The 25,890-nt window shown below is 34.0% G+C and overlaps 1 pseudogene; it reads left to right on the top strand.

Annotated features, from left to right (window-relative positions):
* Positions 1 to 25,199, top strand: part of LOC150033200 (uncharacterized) — a 28,922-nt pseudogene extending 3,723 nt beyond the window's left edge.
* The last annotated feature ends 691 nt before the right edge of the window (positions 25,200 to 25,890 follow it).

Raw genomic sequence — 25,890 nt, 5'->3', positions numbered from 1 at the left:
AAAAGATGCATGCAATTGAGGAATTTTTAATTGAAAAAAAAAATGCTTTTTCAATCCTTGAACACAACACCATACTGGTTCTCCAAAAATTTCCTTCAATTACATCTCATTTTGGATCCTAGAATCCAATCTAAAATCCTAGATGATAATAAGGAAGATCAAATGGTTGTATACAACTTGTTGGAGAAGAGATCAGGCTGGATTTTGAAGAAATTGAATAGTTCTTCAAAGGTATTTTACAAAACCCTATTTCTTTAATTGAACATGCTTGCTTGATTGCTAAAATTAATGAAATTAAAGTACTTAAGATCCAAATTGCTTATGCTTGTTGATTGTCAATACCAACAATTGGTATCAGAGCATGTTTCAAGTACTCAATTTACGTTAATTTTAGCATGTGATGAGTAATCATTCATATGATGGATGAATATGTTCTAAAAATGGATAATTTATGTATTGGCATCCAAATTCTTTTCCTGTTTGTAATAATTTTGTAATTACCCGGTGTTTTATGGGCTTTAACGTATTGTGAAGGGCCTGTAAATTTGCTAAAGTCAATAGAGTTAATTTTAGGTTGTAATTGTTCAGTTCCAGTAAAGAGAACAACTTTTTTTTTCAAGTTTTTTGCTCAAAGACCCAAGAAGATCATCCCAGACTCGGTTCATGACCCGTTAACCTGTCTCGTGAAGTTCTAGATATCTCATGAAGTTGCACTTCAGTCGTCCCATGAAGCTCCAATCGTCTCGTGAAGTTCCAGGCGTCTCGTGCACTCTAGTTGTTTCGTGACTCGTCAGCTTGCGCGCACTAGCTGTTCCATCTGAATCGCCCACTCGGCTAAAGTTGGCTCAGTCGGTCCAGATGGTCTGGATTGATCCGATTCAACTGGTTTGACCAATGTTGACCGATTTTAGCTGGTTTTTGGATTTTTGGAGTCGGTTTAAGGGAGTTTCAAGTGGTTTGAGCCAGTTCAAAGTGTTCGGAGGCAGTTCAAAGCAGTTTACTGTTTATTATTGTAATAAATTTAGTTGTTTGCTAGCTTAAAATGTCAAAACGGGTCTATTTTTAGTGTGGTTTATTTAATTGCGCATTATGAATGTATGAATTAAATAGTTTATCTTGTATGTGCATAAAGCATGTCATGTAGATTTAAAATCTCATCATGGGGAGCATGTATCATGCATTAAAAGTATGTTATAATTAGTTATAATATATTGTATACATGTGTTAGGGTTTCAAGTGTCTAATATGAAGTGTTATATTAAATTGTGAAATAACTTAATGGATGTTATGGATTGGAAGCATGTCTATATTTTATAAAATGTTATAAAATGAATTAGACATTTAAAGTCTATAATAAAGATAAGATGCATGCTCACCCAGGGTTAGCAAATAACAACTTGTTTTAAATAGTTAAAATAGGTCGTTATCTTGTAAAACTTTGGTTACAAACTCACGGTTAAAATCCTGTCTAAGGCTGGAGGTACTTAAGTTGATGGTTTACGGAACACCTGCTACCTAGGGATTTTAGCCAGTTCTTGAGCGTTGTTAACCTAGTTTTATGAGCATGTGTGAGCAATATGAGGTAATAAAATGGTTTATCATTTAGACATCGTAGGTTAAATCTAAATATAAACATTATACTTAGATAAACACCTAGACTTAGGTTGTTTACTAGCCGAAATATACCTAAGTAAATATTTACCCAAAACAAATAGAACACTTCAATGGGAAACTAATAATATATACGATATATTGTTTTTTTAGCTCTTACGTCTCTAAGAGTTCACACCGTGAGATCCATGCTCGGCTTCATCTCGATTTTACTTCGACTGCTCCATTCCGAAAGTATTTGTATGGGTCAATAGCAAGGTGAATAGGAGAAGTAGTTCACAATAAGTAAGTTAAGGATGTGTGTCAACATATCCTGTGGTCTCTTCCATTAGTTTGGATCGTGAGATTCCTATATTGTGTCTGCTTGTCGTTTTTAAGTGACATAAGCTAGTCGCCTTTTCAGCGACTATCCCCTTGGAGGATTGTAACATGGGATTCGGAATAACTCAAACTCCAGAAATGGATAGGATCTCTTAGGTCCATTCCCAACTTTGACTCTCCAATTCGGAAGCATCGTTGGGACCGACCTCTGAGGTCTGAAAATGGAGGGTTACACTTACAAGAAATACTAAATGTCAGTAAGTTCTTGACCAAAAAATGGTAACTAAATGACCATAGAAATAAGAGTTATTCTAAAGTTAGTATTTAGTCAAGAACGTCTTGCTTTAGTGAAGGCATATTTGACTGTCCCTCGGTAGCATCTATTCTGACTCGCTAAAGTATTGTTGCAAATAAATAATGAAATTTGGGTACATTATTACTTTTGGTAAAATTTGATTAGGTTTAAAAGCAATTTACTAATTAGATTTTGTTTATATTTTCATCATGTCAAATTCTTCTAAATTACTTGCTCCCGATAAGTTTCGGTCTTAATTTTTCAACATGGAAATTAGATATACACGCAATACTAGCAATTGATGGTTTAAGGTTTGTTTTAACAGAGGAATGTCCTCTCTCTCCCAGCTCTGCAAACCAAAGAATTTGGAATGCATATGAGATATGGATTAGCGCAAATCAAGAGGTCCAAATCCATATTTTAGCAAATATACTCAATATACTAGCTAAGAAATTCGAGAACATGGTTTCTGCTAAAGAAATCATGGATTCATTACATACATTGTTTAGATAAACTGTCAAGAACAATATTTTCGAAGAAGTTTATAACTATGACATAAAGGATAAAACCTCTATTAATGAACATGATCTACATATGTTAAAAGTAATAAACACGAATGTCATAGATGAGGAAACTAAGAAAGCACAACAAAGTAAATATGATTTACATGTCATTGAGACATGTTTAATGGAAAATGATAAATTAACCTGGATATTAGATTTAGGTATCGCTAATCATATTTGCGCTTTTGCTCAAGAAATTAGTTTCTAGAGGCAGCTTGCAGAAGGCAAAACAACCTTTAAGGTAGAGACCAGAGAGGTTGTTTCAACTAAAGCAGTGAGAGATATAAAGTTATTTATTGAAGATAGATTCATTTGAAAATGTTTATTGCATTCCTGCCATGAGGAGGAATTTAAAATCTATTACATGTTTGTTAGAACAAAAGTATAAAGTCTAACAAAAGTATAAAGTCTCTTTTGAAGTTAATGAAGTGTTTATTATTTCAGAAGATATTAAAATATGTTCTGCAAAACTGGAAAACAATGTATATGTGTTAAAACCAACTGAGGTAAAAGTTGTTTTAAATATAGAGATGTTTAAAACAACTGAAACTCAAAGTAAGAAACAGAAAATTTCTCCTAATGCTTATCGTTTGCACTTAAGACTATGCCACATTAATCTTGATAGGATGAGAGATTGGTCAAGAGTGGAATTCTAAATCAGTTAGAAGAAAACTCTCTACCACCATGTGAATGATATCTTGAGAGTAAAACAACCAAAAGATCTTTTATGGGAAAAGGTATTAGAGCTAAAAAACTCTTAGAGCTCATACATTTAGACCCGTGGTCCGATGAATGTTAAAGGATGAGGAGAGTATGAATATTTCGTCAGCTTTATTGATGATTATTCCAGATATAATTATATTTACCTAATGTATCATAAGTCTGAAATCTTTGAAAAGTTCAAGGAATATAAGGTAGAAGTTGAGAACCAATTAGGTAAAAAGGTTAAAACACTTCGATCAAATCGAGGTGGCGAGTATATGGACCTAAAATTCTAGGACTATTTGATAGAACACAGAATTCAGTCTCAACTCATAGCACCCAATATAACTCAACAGAATGGTGTTGCAGAAGGGAAAAATAGAACCCTGTTGGACATGGTTTGTTCAATTATGAGTTATGCTCAATTGCCTAATTCTTTTTGGGGACATGCAATAGAGACTACTGTGTATATTTTGAACATGGCTCCCTAGAAAAGTGTTTCAGAAACACCTTACGAGTTATGAAGAGGACGTAAAGGTAGTTTACGTCACTTTAGAATTTGAAGATTTTCAGCCCATGTACTGGTACAGAACCCGATGAAATTGGAACATTGTTCAAAAGTATGTCTATTTGTAGGATACCAAAAAAAATTAAATGTGGTCTATTTTATGATCCTTAGAGGGATAAAATATTTGTATCGAAAAATGCTACATTTTTAGAGGAGGACCACATAAGGAATCATCAACCTCGAAGTAAACTAGTATTGAGTGAAATGTCCACAGAAGCTACAGACAAATTGACAAAGGTTGTTGATCAAACTGGTCCTTCAACAAGAGTTGTTGATGAAACTAGTATGTCACATCCTTCTCAAGAGTTGAGAGTGCATCGACGTAGTAGGAGGTTGTTCAATAGGCTGACCGTTACAGGGTTTGACAAAAACTCAGGTCATCATATCTAATGATGGCTTAGAATATCCATTGACTTTTAAACAAGCAACGAAAGATTTAGATCGAGACCAATGGATAAAAGCCATGGATCTCGAAATGGAGTCTATGTACTTTAATTCAGTCTGGGAACTTGTAGATTAATCAGATGGGGTAAAACCTATTGATTACAAATAGAAAATGAGACCAAACTAGTAAGGTACATACCTACAAAACTAGACTTATGGCAAAATGGTTTACCTAAAGAGAGGGGATGGACTATGAAGAAATATTCTCTCCAATTTCCATGATAAGTCTATTAGAATACTCTTATCCATTGCTGCTTTTTATGATTATGAAATATGACAAATAGATGTCAAGGCAGCCTTTCTGAACGGCTATCGTGAGGGGAGTATCTATATGTCTCAACCAGAGGGATTCATTGAATAGGGTCAAGAGCAAAAGGTTTGCAAGCTTAAAAGATCCATTTATGGGTTGAAACAAGCATCTCGATCCTGAATATAAGATTTGACACTGTGATCAAATCTTATGGTTTTGAAAAGAACGTTGACAAACCTTATGTTTACAAGAAAATTGTCAACAAAATTGTAGCTTTTCTGGTACTATAAGTTGATGATATTCTACTCATTGGAAATGAGGTAGAATTCCTAGCTGACACTAAGAGATGGTTGGCGTCGCAATTCTAAATGAAAGATTTGGGAGATGTACAATATGTTCTTGGAATCCAAATAGTTCGGAATCACAAGAGTAAAACGTTAGCGTTATTTCAGGAGGGAAGTTTGAGAAATTGCAGAGAACTCTACTTTTGTGTTAGAGAAAGAGTGAATTTCGTTTTGTGTAGTTGTGTTCCCAACTCCCCAATCAGACGAATCCCTAAAATGGTAGGCTTATTGAGTTTGCGGTCTGCCACTCTCACCCATACAAATCAAATATCCGCCTTGATAGGCAGGAGTTCACAATTCACTCAGGATGCAGATCATGTCACCTATGGTCATCCTGGTGAAATGTAAGTCTTTATTATGAACGACGTTATATAATGAGTCTAGTCATTTCGTGGTATGGTCTTATACAAACTTCTTTGCATAGAAACCCCGCTTATATGTCTCCACATGAATGATCAAGATTAGGTCAATTGTAGCACTTTACAACAATTGTAACACCTATAAAGCAAGTCGTATTTGTAGTATCACTAGGATAAGGTATCCAGCCTTATCCATATACTACAAACCATTTAGGTTATCACTTAAATATGATCCATCTGTACCTCTTTACATACATGTTTAAATTACAGATGATAATCTTGGATGTTAGTTTATTAGTTTGTGGGTTTAATACTACTAAACGTCAAATAAAACATCTCATATTTTATTAAATAAATAAAAATTCTGTACAATACAATTATAAACTACATGACCCTACGAGATTTAGGACATCAACCCTAACAAAAGTATGACTTAGAAAATTCTTGACCAATTTAGAAGTGGTTACAAATATGCATCTGTTGATCGCCCTCTATTGTGATAACAGTTGAGCAGTTGCAAATTCCAAAGAACCAATAAGCCATAAGCTCGAGAAATACATCAAGCGCAAGTACCATCTCATCAGGGAGATAATGCATCAAGGAGACATAATCTTCAAACAGATAGCCTCAGAAGACAATTTTAGCTAATCCATTTACAAAGACCTTCACAACTAAACTGTTTGAGGGTCACCTAGTGGGACTAGGACAACGAGATAGTATCTATGGAAAGTGGGAGAATTAATGAGTATATGATGTCCTAGTTTATTGTCTTCTCTCATACTCAACATTGTATATGTAATCCCACTAGAGTTTTAGTCCAAGTGGGAGTTTGTTGGATTGTATGTCCTAAAACTCGCAGTTTGTAAAATTAAACATATTCTATTTACAATAAAGATGTTATTAAAGTTTATTCAATAAAGATGTTATTGAATATGTAATTTGCACTTGTAAAGCCTAAAATCCAATAAACTAACAAACCTCTCACTATAGTATGAATACTTAAACTTTATGTGGAGACATAAAAGAGGAACAAGTTTGAGTATATAACTAAAACGGTCTATAAGTATAAGGATAGGATTGAGTACTTTATCCTGGAGACACTATGGATGTCGTCCGCTTTGTATTGATACATATGATGTGATCCCAAAATCATTCATGTGGAGACATGCGAGCGGGAGTGTCTTATGCAAAGGATATTTGCATTAGACCGGACCACGAAATAGCCATTTTTCTTTATAACTATCGTTTATTGTTAAAACTGACTATTTCAATCTGATGACCTAAGGTAACTTGATCTCAATCTTGAGCTAACTATGAACTCCAGTTTATTCGGGATTATCCTTTAATCTACATAGATGAGTGGCTCAACAACACTAATAAGCCTCCCATTTTAAGGGTAAGACCGGACAGATAGCTGAGGACATAGTCCTACAAGATGGAGTTCATCTCTACCCGCTTTAGGGATAGTAGATAGGTTGTTCCCTTAAGTACTGACTCCTAGTCTTGAACAAAGAGGCCCCACCCTCTCTATGACTGAAAAGGACTCGGTTTAATGGTAAGACCATAAACTAATTGTTCATTAGTTGATCAGTGGAGACTTAAGGAGCAAGATATATTATAGGGGTAAAACGGTAATTTTGACCCAGTTGTTAATACAAACAACCTGTGAAGGATTGACACACTAATCATGGTAAATCAAGCGGATAGAAATATATCTAAAGTGACCCAATAGTTAACGAATATTGATTAATTTGGTTTAAAGAGTTTAACCAATTAATCCCGAATTGTTGGAGCTCGTGATCTATAGGGCTATTAGGTCCCTCTACTAGCTCACAAACGGATTAAACCTTAGAATAACATGATGAGTAAATTTGAAACATTGAATTTGAATTAAAGGAATCGGTAATTATATACGATGTAATTATACGTTTAATTAAACAAAATTGGAGAATAGAAAATATTTAAATATGATTTAAATATCAAACACATGAATAAAGATTCATGATTGTGGAATTGGTGGTTTAATAATTTAATATTGGATACTAAATTATTTTAATTAATTAATTAATTAAGTTGTTTAATTAATTATTTAAATAAATTTCATTTAAAATTAATTGTTTGAATTAATTTTATTTAAAATTAAAATTTTTAATTTTATGAAATTCAAATAATAAAATCAATTTTGTTTTAATTTAAGTTTTGAAATTTAAATTTAAAATTGAAAAATTGATTAAATAATTTAATAAGATTAAGTGGGATTTTTCCACTTAACCCACCGACATTTCCACTTAAATTGATAATGGTTTTAGTGTCAAACCATGGTGAAATTAGATGGCATGTTGAATTTGATAAAGATCAAGTTCACTTCACCTGAAAAGAGAGGCATGCAATTGAGGAAGTTTTAATTAAAAAAAAAAAAAAATTTGCTTATTCAACCCTTGAACACAAAACCAGATTGGTTCTCCAAAAATTCCCTTCAATTATAGCTCACTTTGGATCCCACAATCCAATTTAAGGTAGATAGTAGGGAAGATTAAGTGGTTATCTACAACTTGTTGGAGAGACATCAGACCATATTTTGAAGAAATTGAAGAGTTCTTCAAAGGTATTTTATAAAACCTTATTTCTTTAATATGAAATGGTTGCTTGATTGCTAAAATTAATGAAATTAGAGTGCTTAAGATTCAAATTGCTTGTTGTTGATTGTCAACATCAACATGTTACAAATTCAATTATATCTAAATATTTTTTCATTATTTTATACATGTTGTTATCAAACTAATTTAATATATTTTTTAAAAATTTTAGATGTTTTCAACTTTTCATATAGAAACACGTAAAAATGACTTGTTCTACTTAAAAAGAAACATATAAATGGGAATTAAACTTTAAATGTTTGAAACATTGTCTATATATATATATATATTGTTCAATTTATTATTACTATTACTATTATTATTAATTAATTAATTATCATCATCATCATCATCATCATTATCAAAATAAGATAACAAAAAACTCTAGATCTCATATTTTTCATCTTCTTCACTTAGCTATCCCCAAAATCTTTTTTTCTTATCAATCTCATGTCTACTATCGTTGGCTCAACAACCCTTTCTTGAATTCCATCGTCTTGGCTAGCTTTTGACGACCACCCTCGGCAGGTTGCCAAGGTCGCCAACTTTTTTTTGCTCCCTCATATGTTTCTTGCTTTTGTTTCTACTTTGGACATCATTTTCAATAATGATGTTCTAAGATTGATAGTGTTTAAACTTGGCTTTCAAGATTCTGTGAGCAAAATGGTCACATGGAATGAAGACGATGAACCTCACTACAATTGGATTAGTGTCAAACACAATCATATTTCCAATAGTCACATCATCATGAAGTTGCAATTCTTTCAAATACTCACTTACTAACAACTTCACTGGTACAATTAACTTTGCTCTTCTTCACCTTGAAGGAAGTCTATCGTTGTGGGCATTCATAAGTTTTTAATGACCCCAACTGCCTGGTGGTCATCCTCCATCTCATACACACGTTTTATAGGCAGCCAGAAGTATTAAGAATCATATTGAGTGATTTTTAATTTTTGCTTCTAGAATCCTTAGACACTATGTATTTGTGGTGATAGAGTGTATATGTGATATTCAAGTTATTTTGAAGCAGTGTATCTTTGTATTCTCGTTTGTACTTAATTTTATTATTTTAGGGTAGTTTTGTCATTTACTAATTAGTATTTTTTTATTATATAAATTTTTTTTACTATTTTATTTTGAAACTTTTTTTGTCATTTTTCTAAATGAAACTTTAAAATTTACTATTTTTTTATCGGTCCAAAATAAAAATAGACCTCAAAACATAGCTTATTAGTCCAAATTCTCTTTAAACTAAAGCTCAAATCGTCCATCTTAGCTTAGGTTAGCCAATAACCAACTCGTTGAGTTTCAAGTTTCAGCCCAAATTTCACTAAGCATTAGAGTGTTAAGGGCTCAAGCATCACAAAAACTTTTTAATTTAGTCCAAACTTTATGGGCTTTGAATTTAATTTCCCCACTTGGTTTCTTTCAGCTGGGGATGACAAAATGTCGAATCTACCCTTTCCTTATGCTCTAATCATATTTATTATATGTATTATACTCACATAACAAACATTTTGTTAGTGTTTTTTTTTTCAAAATATTAATCAATTTTCTTATTATATAATAAAAATTAGCAACAATTCTTTAAAAGAAAAAATTAAGAATCTATTTGATTTGTAAGTTATTTTATTTTATGTTTTCATCCGTCATGTCATGTATTTGTGAGATAATCTAAATTCTATTTTTAAAAACTTTTTGAATCTTGTGATTCAAACAATATAAATTTTGAAAACATATTCTCATGCTTTCACTATAACTAGATTTTTAGTTTTAAATTTTAGAGTGTTTTAATAGTATTAGAAAAAGAGATAAAAACATTTTATAAATATAATATTTCATATTTATAAACTCAATCCAATTTTTAAAGTACAACACGTATTTTGTAAATTATTATAAATTATATCATATTACAAAATAATAAATTTTATAGTTTATAAGTATAACAGTTATTTAGTTAAAACCCAGTTCCTCATACTGAGGCCAATGTATAAAATATTTTTATCAATAATTTATTTTTAAATTTTTGTTTTTAGATTATCTGTCATTATTATTCTTTTTACGGGTGGTTTTAAATTTAGAAAATTTGGTAAATTATTTAAAATATAACATAATATCAATTTTTATAAAAGTAGACTACGATAAAAATCTATCAATATCTAATAGATATCTATCATGATCTATCATCCATGATAGATCTCGATTGCACTATCTTCTTAATAAACAATGAAATTTTACTATATTTTAAAATATTTTCAACAATTTATCATTTAAAATAATCACCTTCTTTTCTTTGTATGATATATTTTGTGTAATTAATTGGTATTTATTTAGGTCCTATTTTGCCAACCTAGCAGAGACAAGTCATATTTCTGTAATATCATAATTTCTATAATATCGTGAAATTAGCCAATCCCAAGAGGAAAAACAAAAACATGTTTTTGAAAACACATGTCCGCCACGTCATTATTTCTATAATATCATAGTAATGTTTGCCAATACAACATCTACATGTTTTGACTTTTTCTTGAACACATTTGAATTTTTAGTTATGATTTATTTTAAAAAATACACACACGTGATGGTTAGATTTTAATTTTACAATTTAGTTTAGATTTTGAAAATATTTTTAAAGTAGATTTTTTACCGGATGACTTTTTAGTAAAGAAACACATATGAAATTAGTATTTATTAACTTTAGTAAAAAAAAAAATCAATTTAATTTTTATGTTTTATAGTGTTATGGATCACTTTGGTAATTATTAGGTTTTTTATTTTTGAAAAGTGTGTTTGTTTTCTTATATTTTTTACTCGTTGTTTTCATATTTTCTATGTAGACATTAGAGATATTAGCCAATTCCAAGAGCAAAAACAAAAACAAGTTTTTTTGAAAACTATATATTTTTTTAAAAATAAGCAATAGATGTAAGTAGTGTTTATAGTCATACCATATATATACACATATATATGTATATATAAAGAAGTAGAATAAAGAAGAAAAGTTTATCTCGTTACTAAAGATGTCCATGGGGTGGCATCCTCGTCCCCGTGATTTTTTCTGCAGGGAACGGGGATTGGATTCTCCGTGGGAAAAAAATTTCCGTCATCATTTTTTTCTAACAATTTTTTTTATTTCAATTAAATATATATTTTTAACAATTCCTTAAACATATCCAATACAACTTATATTTAAATAAAATATTATCAAATTTGATAATAAAAACAATAATAACATTCAATTTAAAAAGATATAATTAAAATGCTAAATTCTCATAATTTTTATAAATTAAAAATCAACAATTAGAACATCCTATCTTAAATATTACAACATCTAAAGAATTAAAGTAATAAAGTCTTAAACTTAAATAATTAAAACCTCTATAATTATCCTAACAAAGTCTACAATATTAATATATATATTATAAATTTATAATTTATATATAAAAGTCAGGGCGGGGCAGGGACATGGGACGAGATCGAGGTCGGGGTCGAGGACAGGGAAGGGGTCGGGGAATATATTCCCCGTCCCTGGCCCCGAATTGCAAACGGGAAAAAAAGCCCCACTCTCTCCCCCATTTCCCGTGTATTCAGGGATTCCTCGTCCTGTTCGGGGTGAGTCCCCATGGAGTCCCGACCCATGGATTTTTTGACATCTCTACTGATTACCAAATAAAGTCTATAATTGGAAAAATGTTAGAAACAACCCTAAACAATTTCCTTGTTTCATAATTATCACATTTTTTAAAATTCATTCAAATAGTTTTTTTTCGATCATTTCCAATCGAGAGAGCCCTGAGATTTAAAGAAAATGTTAAAAATTATCTCACTCGAGATTTTACCAATCACTCGAGATAAGTACGGAGATCAAACACAGAATGATTGAAACCCTCAATCTCAAGCCATGCCCTGGTCCTAGAGGCTTGAGATGGATAGCTTATTTCAAACATTGTTTGATCTTCACAGTGATCTAAACCAATTTACTTGCTTATGCTCAATTATTTCTGTAGTTGTTTTGTAGGTTTGATCTTGAGTTTAGGTTTTTTCTTTTCTTTTTATTATTATTTTTTTTAATACCACGGGTACCTAAACTTCATAGATCTGAATATTTTCCTCATAATCTAACTTATTGTTCTCATCTTGGGAAAACCATTTCTATAATTAAGAATAAATTGATGCCCACATAATTACACATGTGTTGGACATTTTTTTGGATTTGAAATTGGTTTTTAATGACCTTTATGTCTTTATATTTTTTTTTAAGGAGGTGAACGAAAGTAGGGAAGACAACATTAGCTTTAAGTTATTAGGGAAGAAGGTGTCTATTGGCCGGGAATAATTTGATTTAGTGACTATTTTAAGATATAGGTTTAAGTGTGTGGTTCAGGCTAATGAGTTGAGACCATATAAGCTTATGCAGTTGTACTTGCTGATAAAACTTATATGAATTGGTCTGAGTTGGATAAATTATTTTCGACCTATGAATTTGCGAGTGAGGAGGATGTGGTAAAGATAGTCATATTTTACCTCATGTGGTAAAGATAGGAAGGGAAAGGAACCAACACATGGATTCCACAATGTTGGGTTTCATTGACGACTGAGAGGACTTCTGCAGCTATGATTGGAGCAAAATGATTTTTGACACAGTAAAATTTATCTTCACTTATCCTATATATTTGAAGTAAGAAATCCTCATACGTTATTCCAATATTAACAATCAAATCTTTCTTTTGGTCCCTTACATATTTTTTTCTCATTCTCCTTCTATTCGCCGTCGAAACAAATAAATATGTGAGGCATCTTGAATAAAAGCAAATAGATATACAAGAAGCTATTGAAAACTATCAAAAGTATGGGAAAAAGTCTATTACAATGTCAACATCTTGCCTGAGATTTATTTTATTTAGACACTCTCGGGGCAGTAAGGACTAATCTCAGCTAAGATTTATGTTTTTGCATCGAGATTATGTAAACATTCATACAAAATAATTAAAGTTTTTACACTTTTACTTCAAGTTTTCATTTTTAGTCATCAGGTTAATCTTCTATTAATTAATTTTTAAATAATTAAACTAGTTTCAATTAAATTTTCATCATTGTTAATTTAAAAATTCACATCATAATTATTTTAACTAATTAATTGATGGTTAGCACAGAGGATTAAAAAGCAAGCATTAGTGACAAAGTGAGTTTTAGTAGTTATTATTCTGCATTCTCTCTCCCTTAAAGTTTAAGGTTCGATCTTGCAACCTCGCAATTATTGTAATAAAAAAATGTGAGTATCAATGAAAGTTCAAGAGTAAGAAAAATTTAAAAACTGAATAGAAACTAGACTCAAAATTCAAGTATGAAAATATAATATTTTAAAACTTATGAACCAAATTGAAACTGAATTGAAAATTTGAACGTAAAGATGTAACATTTTAAAATTTAAGCACCAAATAGAAAATTGATCACCTGTCAACAATAACTTCCACATTAATATTTTAAGATTAAACAACGTTAATAAAGGGGGAAAAAAAAACAATTTTCCCACCACAACCAATCTCAACCAATCTAGTGAGTGAACTATCACATTTACATTCAATATGATTTGATGAAGTGAAAGTTTTAGTTTAGATAGTAACAAAACATAAAATGTACTTAGTTTAAAACTCTTTAATTTATTAGGAAAAAAACACAAAATCAACCAAGTTTAACTTTATTAAAGTTTCGCCAAATCGAACATAGCTAAATTGATATACGAGTGTGTTAGTAACTAGACCAGTAATTCAAATCTTCGTACTCCAATGTACTAAAAAAATATTAGGGGGTGTTTGCGACAAAGAGTTAGTTATTATAATCTTAGGTTATTATAGTTGAGTTATAATAGTTTGTGTAGATTATTCTAGTTTGGGTTATAATAGTATGCGTTTAAGGTGTAAACTATTTTAGCTTGAGAATGAAATAGTAAACATTAACGGTAGCCAATTAGAGACTAGTACTTACTGTAACAAAATATGGTTATTATAGTTTTAAGATAATTTTTACCTCAAACACTTTCAAAGTTTTTATACATTTTGATTAAAAAGGACAAGAAAAATACTAGTCTAAAAGGATGTAGACACTATGTCTAAATACTAGTAGCTCTTGGGTGGTCCGTGTTTCTAATGGTTCCCCACTCTACTTTAGTATGCATTAGTTCAAATCAAATGGTCCATGAAAACGATAGAGACCGAAGCCATTAGGAAGGATTAAAATGTTTTCAATCAAATTTTAAGGAGAGATGTTTATCTTTAATTGTTGATTCAGATGCTATGGATGTTATCAATATTCTAATCGGATGTGCTGAGGACGTAACGGAAGTAAAAAACATCATTGATGCTATTTGTTCGATATCTTTGGTGATGGTTGGTGTGAGTTTTCACCATTGTTCTAGAACTGGAAATACAATAAGTGACGGTTCAACTCGTTAAGTTTGTGCTAGTTTTTTTTTTTTTTTTTTTTTTTCTTCTTCTTTCCCCCAGAAGATAAACATTTTCTTTTGATCATTGATTTTTTTTTCACTGTGTGATTATTAAACTACTTAGTTTCAAAAAGATACAAAAATATCACCAGATTTGCTAGGGATAAAATTTAGATAATAACTAACATCTAACCTTTACAATAAAGGAACCACACTTTTAATTTAAAAATTCTCAAAACTAAATTAGAAAATTATCCATGAATCAATAAATAAGTCAAAATGAGTATAACTCAGCTGACATAGTATTTGTACAATGAACCTACGAAGTCAAAGATTCGATTTGTTGGGATTGGTGTCCTTGTAATCTCATAGCTTGTAAACTTTGTATAAACATATTGTTGTTAATAAAATAAGTGTTATTTTATAAGCATATACTCAATCCAATAAACTAAGATTCTAGGTTATTTTATGTAATTTAAACAAGTATGTAGAGACATACAAGTGAATCTCGTCTAAATAATAACCTAAACGGTTAGTAATAGATGGATAAGGTTGGGTGCCTTATCCTGGTGACACTACAGATACGACCCGCTTTATAGGTATTACAAGTGTTGTAATGTAATATCTCGATTTTTTTAGGAAAATTTAAGTTAATTATCTCAATTTATTGAGTTTTAGTTTCCTAATCTTTGGAATTTAGAATCAAATTATTACGGTTGAAGAAGTTTTATTGGTTATATGGATTCTTTGAGTATAGTTTTAAATTAATTGGAAGGGATAATTGAATTATTTGGATAAGAAATTTTGAGTTTTGTGAAATTTTAAAGGAGGTGGTTTCAAAATTTTACCCTCTTTAATTTTGGAATTTGAATCCAAAATTTAAGTAAACAATTAGGAAAAGATAATTGGTTTATTTGGAAGTTATTAAATCAAGTATCTAAAAAGATTTTAATTTGAATTTAAGTTAATTTGGAAAGTTAGAATTTAATTTTGGGATTTAGGATTTTTGGAAAGAAGTGAATTAAAGTTTGATGAATTTATTTTGAGGTTTATTTAATTAATCGGAGAAGAGGTGAAAGATTTGAGTTTGATGTGATATGTTTATTAAGGAAAAGAAAAGAAAGAAAAAAGAAAGAAAAGAAAATACTCCTTCTCCCTCTCACGCGACAACACTCTCCCCCCCAAGGCTCTTTTGGTTTTGAGGTTTTGACTTTTGAGTCCCATTGTGTTGGAAGTTTAGACTGGATTTTGAAGTCGGGATCACACTATTCAACACTAACAAAACTGAATTAGGAGTTCCTGGTTGGATTTTGACTTGGGTTTTAGAGATGATTTAAGATTAAAGTGCTAGTTGGGTAAGAATTTTGTTGGCTTCTAAAATTGATTTATGTATGGAATCGAGCTTGAAGACTAAAATGAATTTTCTTTATGCTCGAGGATTGGACTAAAGGTTGTAAAATTGGATTGGAGAGTTTGCTTGAGTGCAGAATTATTATTTCAGTTTCATATTGAGGTAAGTAATCTTAGTACTAGAACCACCTTTGTGTCGGGCGATAAATTTACGATTTATTTTGAGGATTTTAAGACTAGTTACAAGGATAATTTTGATTGTTTCGAGATTTAATGGACTGTTTAGAAAAGATATATGAGCATGTGATAATGTGTTTGAAGCATGTTAATGTATGAGCATGATTTAGAATTTTATGAGACATATTACAAGTACGATTGAGCATGACCCTAAATTATGAGTTAAGCGACACTACTACTGGAATATCTTAAAGTTAGGTGAAAGTTGGAGCATTTGTTGATGTATATATTTATGTGATTATTATGAAATTTCGAATGTTTGATTGTTTTCTTGAGTTAGTGCATGAAAGTGATGTACTAGAGTTGAATCATTAAAACTAGATTAAATACGTACGTTGAGGTTAATTAACATGACCTCAATGAGGAGATTTTAGAGGACTCATGATTATGTGAATGTTATATGTAATATGAAGTTAAATGTAGTCTTTTTTCCTTTCTAGATTATGTGATTGCATGAAAGTGATGTATGCTTGAGGGCACTGATACATGAAAGAGGTGTACTAGGGCTGGTACATATGAAAGTGATACACATTTAGAGGGTACTGAGATGTACGTAAGAGGTACACACTCAGTGGGTTGTGTGTATACAAAAGAGGTGTATACATAACCATGTGTACAAAAGAGGTACATACTCAGTGGGTTATGTGTATACGAAAGAGGTGTATACATAACCATGTATACGAAAGAGATACACATTCAGTGCGTTATGTGTATACGAAAGAGGTGTATGCATAACCATGTGTACGTAAGAGATACACATTCAGTGGGTTATGTATATACGAAAGAGGTGTATGCATAACCATGTGTACGTAAGAGGTACATGTCCCTACATTCATAGAGAGGACCTGGGGTGTACGTAGGAGGTGCACTCTAGGGGAAAGGAAAAAGAGTGACCCATGTATGAGAAATTTTCATGTCCCACTAGTAGAAAGCTTCAGTTCATGTTGCATTTATTGGACATAAATGCTTAGTCTGACCCCAGTAGTGGGGTTACTTACTGAGTATTTTATATTCACCATTTCTCATGTTTATGTTTCAAGTAAGGGCAAGGACGCACTGGCGAATGACAAGAGGAATTCTTGAACGAGCCATTGGGGACCAGTTTTATGCTTCTGCTCATGATATTTAGATTTCTTTCCATGTTTTTCAACTTTCAATTTGATGTTTGAAACTTACTATTAAGATTTGTTTTCAAACTTATTTATTATCATTTATGATTTATGGGTACCCTTCGTCTGTTTTAATATCTGAATTTAATGAAGGTCTTTTGAGTTCAACTTATTTATTTAGCATTTATTTCACTATAAAAGGATGTCGTTTTAAGTTCCATGCATGCATGTATTTAGTAACGACCTAACTTGAGTCCTAGGGGGTTGGGTCATTACAGTTGTATCAGAGCCCAGGTTTTGGGTTCTGTAGACTGACTTACTATGTAAGACCAAATTGTCCTTATGGCTCATGAACGAATTCCTCGTCATCGCCAGGTACACTCTTTGATTAAATGTTTCATGGAAAATGTGTTTGAAAGCTGTCATGTCTAAGTTTTATGTACTGAATGATTGTCATTGGTAGTTTAATGACCTGAAAGAAGTTAATATGAGAGAACTATTAGTTTTTGTATTATGTAAGGGAAGAAGGATCACAATAAGGCCATTAGGCTTTAGTTAATTCATGGAAAAAAAACTGACATATTTTTGTGTTCATAGATATTGAAATTTTGTAGAACTATGAAGTGTTATGAACTTATAATGAGAATGAAAGAAAATGATATATTTGTCTAAGCCACCGAATCAGGTAAGCGAGTTGGGAATTCATTGAGGAATAGTATTTTTGGCCATCGAATAAGGGGCAGAACGGTATTTTTGGCCCAGCTCTACTTATGAGCAATTTGTGAAGGGTCATCGTACTGTTGATTGGTTATATCCAATGGATATAAAAATTTATTTTTAGTGTGAATAGTACAGTCGGTGTTTAATGGAATGACCATAGTTAACAGATGTTGGAATTTAACTAAAGAATTTAATTAATTATCCAAGTATCGTTGGAGTTTCAATGTACCGTCCATAAGGTCCCCTCTGTAGCTCAACAGATATTTAATTGAGAGTTATTCTTGGATTAATTTGAAGTGTTCAAATTAATGGAGGGAATTAATATTAATTATATATGTGATACAATTAATTAAATTAATTATATATGTGATAGAATTAATATAATGTATTTGATACATTATAATATAAGGTAATATGAGAGGAATTTGAATATGATTCAAATACTAATTATATGAATGAGATTCATGTAATTAAATTTAAGATGCTCCATTGATGCTCACCTACAAATTTGATGCCCATCTACAAATTCGAAGGCTTCATTGATGCTCATCCATCTTCAAGTTCAGAGGCTCCATCGATGCTTCTCCATCTTCAAGTTCAAAGGTTTCATTGATGCTTCTCCATCTTCAAGTTCAAAGGTTTCATCGATGCCCCATCTTCATACTCAAGTTTGGAGGCTTTGCAATGTCATCTTTATGCTCAAAGTCGCAAAGTCAAGCCTACTGCCAAAGATTCATTGGTGCTTCATCAAACTCTTGCGAAAGATTCACCGATACTTCAAACTTAAATGTGAAGGATTCGTCGACACTTCAAGTTCAAGTGCATAGGATTGGTCGATGCTTTGTCAAGCTTAGATGCCGATGATTCATCAATGCTTCATCAAACTTAAATGCGGAGCATTGACCAATGTTTCGTCAAACTCAAATATAGAGAATTTGTCGATGCTTTGTCAAACTCAAGCACGAAGGTCTCATCGATGCTTCTCCATCTCTAAGTTTAGAGGCTTCATCGATATTCCTCCATCTTCAAGTTCAAGGTCGATGTGCGTGGCTCCGCTCCATCTTCAAGTTCAAGGTCGGTGCCCGGCTTCGATTAATCTCCAAACTGATGGCGCGCTTTGCAACAAAACGTTAAAAAATGGGTAAAAAAAGAAGAAAAGGAAACAAAAGAAAACAAAAAAATAAAAAGAAAAGAAAAATAAAAGGGAAAATTAAAAAAAAAATGTGAAAAAAAAGAAAAGAAAAGAGGAAAAGAAGAAAATAAAAGAGGAAAATAAGAAAATAAAAGAAAAAGAATGGAAAAAATAAGAAAAAAAAGTAAAAGAGAAGAAGAAAAAAAAACAAAGAAAAGAAAAAAAATGAAAGAGAATTTATTAAAAAAAAAAGAAAAGAGTAATACAAACAAAAAAAAAAAAAGAGAAACAAGAACAAAAAAAAAAAAAAAAAAAAAAAAGTGTAAAAAGAAAATTCCAAATAAAAAAGAAAGGAAATTAAGAAGAAAAAAAAACTAAAAAAATAATACAAAAAAAATTGGTTAAAAGATAAAACGAAACCTTTATTAGAAAAAGAAAAAAAAAACCTAAATCTTTCTTCTTCTTCTACACATCCGCCGTCCCCTAAAATTTCTCTCACTTCCCACTAAATCTCTCTCTACTATGTCACTCCCTCCAAAACTCATGTCAGCAGGCCCTATCATTTTCTCAAGTGAATCCACACCGTCACCATCCGTGACAAGTGGTTTCGATTTCCATGGTGCTAGACAATAGTGATGTTGCAAACAATGGTGATAAAAGAATTTGTAGGAAAAAATGTTGAAAGCAAAGGAAAACAAGGAAAAATAAAGAAAGATTAAGAAAAGAAAAAGGGTTTTCGTAAAAGAAAAATTAAAAAAAAAAAAGACTATGTTATCTTCCTCTCTCACACATCATCTCAGCACCATGAGAAACTGGCGTAAAAAAAATCTAGTAGAAGCAATGTAATCGACCACAAAAGCCTTAAAAAATCTGAGGAAAAAGAAAGGTTGAAAACATGCTAAAGAAATTAGAAAAGAAAAAAAAAAAAAGAAAAAAAGAGACGATCGGTCACGAGAGAGTAGAAAAAAAAAACAGAGAAGATCGATCACGAGAGAGTGCTCTATTTCCATCGACTCGACAAAGCAAAACAAGAAGCATAAAAAAAAAGCGAAAGAAATAATAAAAAGCTCTTGAAGAAGTTTTCAAGATTGAATGGAGGTGGTTCACTCAATGTGAATTCTATGAGGTTTTTGAGTTCAATTTATAGATGAATAATCAAAGGTGGTTAAGATTTAAAAGCCAAATTTGGAGAAGAAGTTTAGACTTTAGATTGGACTAAACACATAGCATTTGAGAAGATCTAACAAATTTTGGGTTAAATTGATATATATGGGATTTATCCAATTTAACAAAAAGAAGGTGGTTTTATTGTCGACAAGTTTGAAGACCCATATTCAACTTCACTAAAAAATAATTATAATAATAATAATAATTTAGGTTGGAATAGGATTCGAATCCATATTTATCCAAATCTCAAGTTCAAAATCCTAGATTATCCAAGCTTCAAGTCAAAATTAGTTTAAGATTGTAATTCTATCCAAATCAAAATTTGGATTTCAGTTTCGGTTAAAAATCAAATTTGGACATATTCGAAATCAATACAACTCAAGTTCAACTCCACAAAACAAGTTTTTTCAGAAGCCTTGTGCGAGCATTAATCATCCAAGAAGATCAACAAGCCCAAAGACCGATCATCGAAGAAGATTAACAAGTCCAAAGATCGATTGTAACATCCTGATTTTTATTTTGTAATTAATTTTTTTTTATTGTTGGCTACTTGGATAAATTATATGAGATTTATGTTCTTTTTTGTTTGACCAAGCTAAAATATGATTTAATTGTTTGGAATTAATTGAGTTTTATTTTGGCTTGTATTTTGGGAGATTTGGTTATCTATGGAGATAATTAAATGTGTATATTAGATTTTTTTTTTTTTTTTTTAGGAAAAGGAATATATATATAAGTATATATATATATTTTGGGAGATAATTAAGGAATTTGTTTTTTTAAGGGAAAAGGAAGAGTTTAATTTGGTTATATATATTTGTGGAAAGGTTAAAGAAAAGAGAAAAAGAAAAAGAAAAAAAAAAGGTAAATTTTCTTTTTCTCTCTCTCCACACGCAAGCAGCCCCATTTTCTCTCCTTCTTCTTCTTTTCCTTCCTGCCCTAGCCGCCAACACCGTCCGCCGTCCGCCTTCCAGCCGTCGTGAGCTCCTCGCCTCCGCAAGCAACGTCACCGTGACCTCCTCGCCAGTACCGCCAGCCTCACCTTTCCGTTCCGTCGACGTCACGAGCAGCGTCGCCAGCCTCGCAATTTCGTCGCCGCCGCAAGCACCGTTGTCTCACCGCTGCGCCAGTCGACCGTCGCTCTCCTCGCCGACGTCAGCCCTGTCGTCCAGTTTTGCTTCTGCCACCGTTTGCTCGCCACTTCCTTTGTGAGATTGGGTAAGATTGGATTGTTTTGGGCAAGGTTTGGGGAAGAGGCAGTCGTAGGGTTACCGGAAGGGGGCGTGTTCCCGTAGAGCAGAATCCTTCAGTTCAGGATCAAGATCATCATGATGAGGATCCATAAGTTCAAGATGCACAAGTTCAGGACCCTCCGGTACCAGAGGATTTCTCGCCGCCTAGGGACCCTTTAGGGTCAGGGTGGCCGCGAACCCAGACACAAAGTAGAGCTCAGCACACCGCCATGCCGTCACAGACGCAACCCACCCCTGTCGCTCCAGCAGAGGTTACCAATTGGGTAGCCACTATTGGGGAAGCAGTTACATCATCTGTGTTGGATAAGGTAAAGGACATGCTGGATGAACGACTGGCTCAGTTTGCCCAATTACATCAGACACCACCACCACAGGATCAGGTGCCGCAAGTCCAGACTCAGAACATGATCCAGAACCAAAGCATGTCAAGCCTTTCGGTGGAGGCCAAGCATTTGCGAGATTTCAGGAAGTATAACCCCAACACCTTCAATGGGTCACTAAAGGACCCTACCAACGCAGAATTATAGATATCCTCGATTGAAACGATTTTTCGTTATATGAAATACCCAGAAGACCAGAAGGTGCAGTGTGCCATTTTTATGCTTACCGACAAGGCTCAGATCTGGTGGCAGTCGGCAGAAAGGATGTTGGGTGTAGGAGGAGATCCAGTGACTTGGGAGCAGTTTAAGAAGCGCTTTTATGCGAAGTACTTCTCTGCCAACCTGAGGTACAATAAGTAGAAGGAGTTCTTGGAGCTGAGGCAGGGACACAGGTCAGTGGAGGAGTATGACTAGGAGTTTGACGCCTTATCCCGTTTTGCCCCGGAGTTGGTCGCCACGGAAGCCATGAAGGCAGAAATGTTCGTTCAAGGCCTAAAAGACAGTATACGAGGTATCGTGCGAGCTTCAAACCAACCACTCATGTTGAGGTACTTCGTTTGGTAGCCGAGGTGGACCCACAGTCAGGATATGAGTTTTCACGAGTATTCGGGGCGGGACCCTCCTCAGGTCAAAAGAGGAAGGCAGATCAGAAGGCTTTCGAGCCTCACCCCCATCAGAAGGTTCAAGGTTCAGACAGATCGCTTCGTCATTTTAGGCAGCAGGCTACCGAGACGGGTACAGTGGAGAGGATGCGACCGGTGTGTAGCTCGTGTGGACAGCGTCACTAGGGTCGATGTTTGGCAGGCACCAGAGTTTGTTTTCATTGCAAGCAGGAGGTGTACTCGGTAGATAGATGTCTTGCTAGAAGCACATTCGGTCTTGGGAACCAGTTTGTAGGCCATGATCAGAGGAGTTGGGGTAGGGCCTAGCATCAATAAGATCGTGTTTACTCTACCACTCGGCAGGAGGACGAGAAAACAGGCACTGTTGTGACAGGTACGCTCCCAATCTTGGGGAATATTGCGCTAGTATTGTTTTATTTGGCTTCGTCCCATTCGTTTATATCATCGCTGGTTGTTAAGCATGCCATGTTAGAACTAGAGCCTTTATACTTTGTGTTGTCGGTTTCCACTCTGTCTGGAGAAATTATGTTAGCAAAGGAGAAGATAAAAACATGTCAGATTGAAGTAGCGAGTCATACCTTGGATGTGACTTTAGTAGTCTTGGACATGCGGGATTTTGATGTGATTTTGGGCATGGATTGGCTAGCTGCTAACCATGCCAATATAGACTGCTCTCGCAAGGAGGTGATCTTTTACCCTCCCACGAAAGCCAGCTTTAAATTTAAAGGGGTGGGGACCGTGGTCCTGCCCAAAGTGATTTCTGCTATGAAAGCCCAGAGGTTGCTTAACCAGGGTACCTGGAGTATCTTAGCTAGTGTCGTTGACACTAGAGAGCCTGAAGTCTCCTTGACTTCAGAGCCAGTAGTACGTGACTACCCGGATGTCTTTCCAGAAGAACTCCCAGGTCTGTCGCCGCATCGAGAGATAGACTTTGCTATCGAGTTGGAGCCAGGCACAACTCCTATCTCGAAAGCTCCATACAGAATGGCCCCAGCAGAACTGAAGGAACTCAAAATTTAGTTGCAAGAATTGTTGAATAAGGGTTTCATATGCTCTAGTGTGTCCCATTGGGGTGCGCCGGTGCTGGTTGTGAAAAAGAAAGATGGGTCATTACGGCTCTGCTTGACTACAGGGAACTAAACAAGGTGACTATAAAAAACAAGTATCCACTTCCCAGAATTGATGATTTGTTTGACCAGTTGCAGGGAGCTACAGTGTTTTCTAAGATTAATCTTCGGTCGGCGTATCATTAGTTGAGGATGAAGGATAGTGATATTCCCAAGATAGCTTTTCGTTCGAGGTATGAGCATTATGAGTTCGTCGTGATGTCATTTGGGTTGACGAATGCTCCTGCAGTATTCATGGACTTGATGAACAGGGTGTTTAAGGAATTTCTTGACACCTTCGTGATAGTCTTCATAGATGACATTTTGGTTTACTTCAAGACAGAGGCGGAGCACGAGGAACATTTTCGAAAGGTTCTAGAGACCTTGAGGGCACAACAGTTATATGCTAAGTTTTCCAAGTGCGAGTTATAGTTAAAGCAGGTGTCCTTTCTAGGGCATGTGGTGTCCAAAAAAGGTGTATCTGTTGATCTTGCAAAGATCGAGGCAGTCACGAGTTGATCTCTTCCTACCACAGTTGGAGAGGTACATAGTTTCTTGGGGTTGGCGGACTATTTTCGTCGTTTTGTGAAGGACTTTTCCCGTATAGCCACCCCTCTGACCCGGTTGACCAGAAAAGGAGCTTCCTTTATTTGGAATAAGGCTTGTGAGGATAGTTTCCAAGATCTCAAGCAAAGGTTGGTTACGGCCCCAATTCTCACCGTACCAGATGGAACAGGTGGTTTTGTTATTTACAATGACGCCTCCAAGAGAGGTTTGGGGTGCATGTTAATGCAGTAAGGTAAGGTAGTTGCTTATGCCTCCCACCAGTTAAAGAACCATGAACTGAATTATCCCACACATGATTTAGAGTTGGCAACTGTTGTTTTTGCTTTAAAAATCTGGAGGTACTACTTGTATGGCGAGAAGATACAAATTTTCACTGACCACAAGAGTTTAAAATACTTCTTCACTCAGAAGAAGTTAAACATGAGGCAGCGTAGATGGTTGGAGCTAGTGAAGGATTATGATTGTGAGATTCTATACTACCCAGAAAAGGCAAATGTAGTGGCGGATGCTTTAAGTAGGAAGGTAACCCATTCAGCAGCCCTTATCACCAAACAGAGTCGTTTATGTAAAGACCTTGAGCGGGCTGAGATAGCAGTGGTGGTAGGGGAAGTATCTGCGAAGTTAGCACAATTGTCAATACAACCAAGTTTAAGGTAGATGATCATTATTGCTCAATGCAGTGATCTTTACTTAGTTGAAGTAGTGCAGCAGGTAAAGACGGGACAGGGTGGTGAGTTCTCCTTGTCAGCAGATAATGGTCTTACTTTTTGAAAACGTTTATGTGTTCCAGCAGATGGTGACCTCAAGAATGATCTGTTATGGGAAGCTCATAACTCCCCATTTTCAATACATCCTGGCAGTACAAAAATGTACCAGGACCTAAAACGTTGCTACTGGTGGAATAACATGAAAGTGAAGATAGTAGAGTTTGTCAGTAAGTGCTTGGTGTGTCAGCAAGTAAAGGCCCCAAGACAAAAGCCAACAGATTTGTTGCAACCTTTGAGCATACCAGAATAGAAGTGGGAGCATGTCTCGATGGACTTCATTGTAGGTTTGCCGTGAACGGTGAAGGGTTTTACAGTAATTTGGGTTATAATGGATAGACTTACCAAGCTGGCACATTTTATTCCAGGGAAATCTACATATCCAGTGAGTAGGTGGGCCCAGTTGTATATGAAAGAAGTGGTAAGATTGCATGGGGTACTAGTGTCCATTGTGTCTGATAGGGACCCTCGTTTTACCTCCAGCTTAGAAGAGCCTTCAGGCAGCATTGGGTACATATTTGGATTTCAATACGGCTTTTCACCCACAAACTGACGGTCAAATTGAGCGTTTGAACCAGACCCTGAAGGATATGTTACGTGCTTGTGCACTAGAGTTTGCAAGGAGTTGGGACTCTCACCTGCATTTGATAGAGTTTGCAGGGAGTTGGGACTCTCACCTGCATTTGATAGAATTTGCCTATAATAATAGTTATCAGGTAACCATTGGTATGTCACCGATTGAGGCCCTTTATGGGAAGTGTTGTAGGTCACCCATATGCTGGGATGAGGTTGGTGAGCGAAAATTACTAGGACCTGAGTTAGTACAAACCACGAACAAGGCAATACAGAAGATTAGGGCCCGAATGTTGACGGCTCAAAGCAGGCAGAAGAGTTATGCTGACGTTAAGCGTAAGGACTTGGAGTTTGAGGTAGGTGGAAAGGTG

Source organism: Benincasa hispida, chromosome 10, assembly GCF_027475165.1.
Source record: "Benincasa hispida cultivar pf3 chromosome 10, pf3_genome.v1.1, whole genome shotgun sequence".
NCBI lineage: Eukaryota > Viridiplantae > Streptophyta > Magnoliopsida > Cucurbitales > Cucurbitaceae > Benincasa > Benincasa hispida.
Note: the sequence above shows the minus strand (reverse complement) of the source record. Positions and strands in the feature narration are given on the sequence as shown.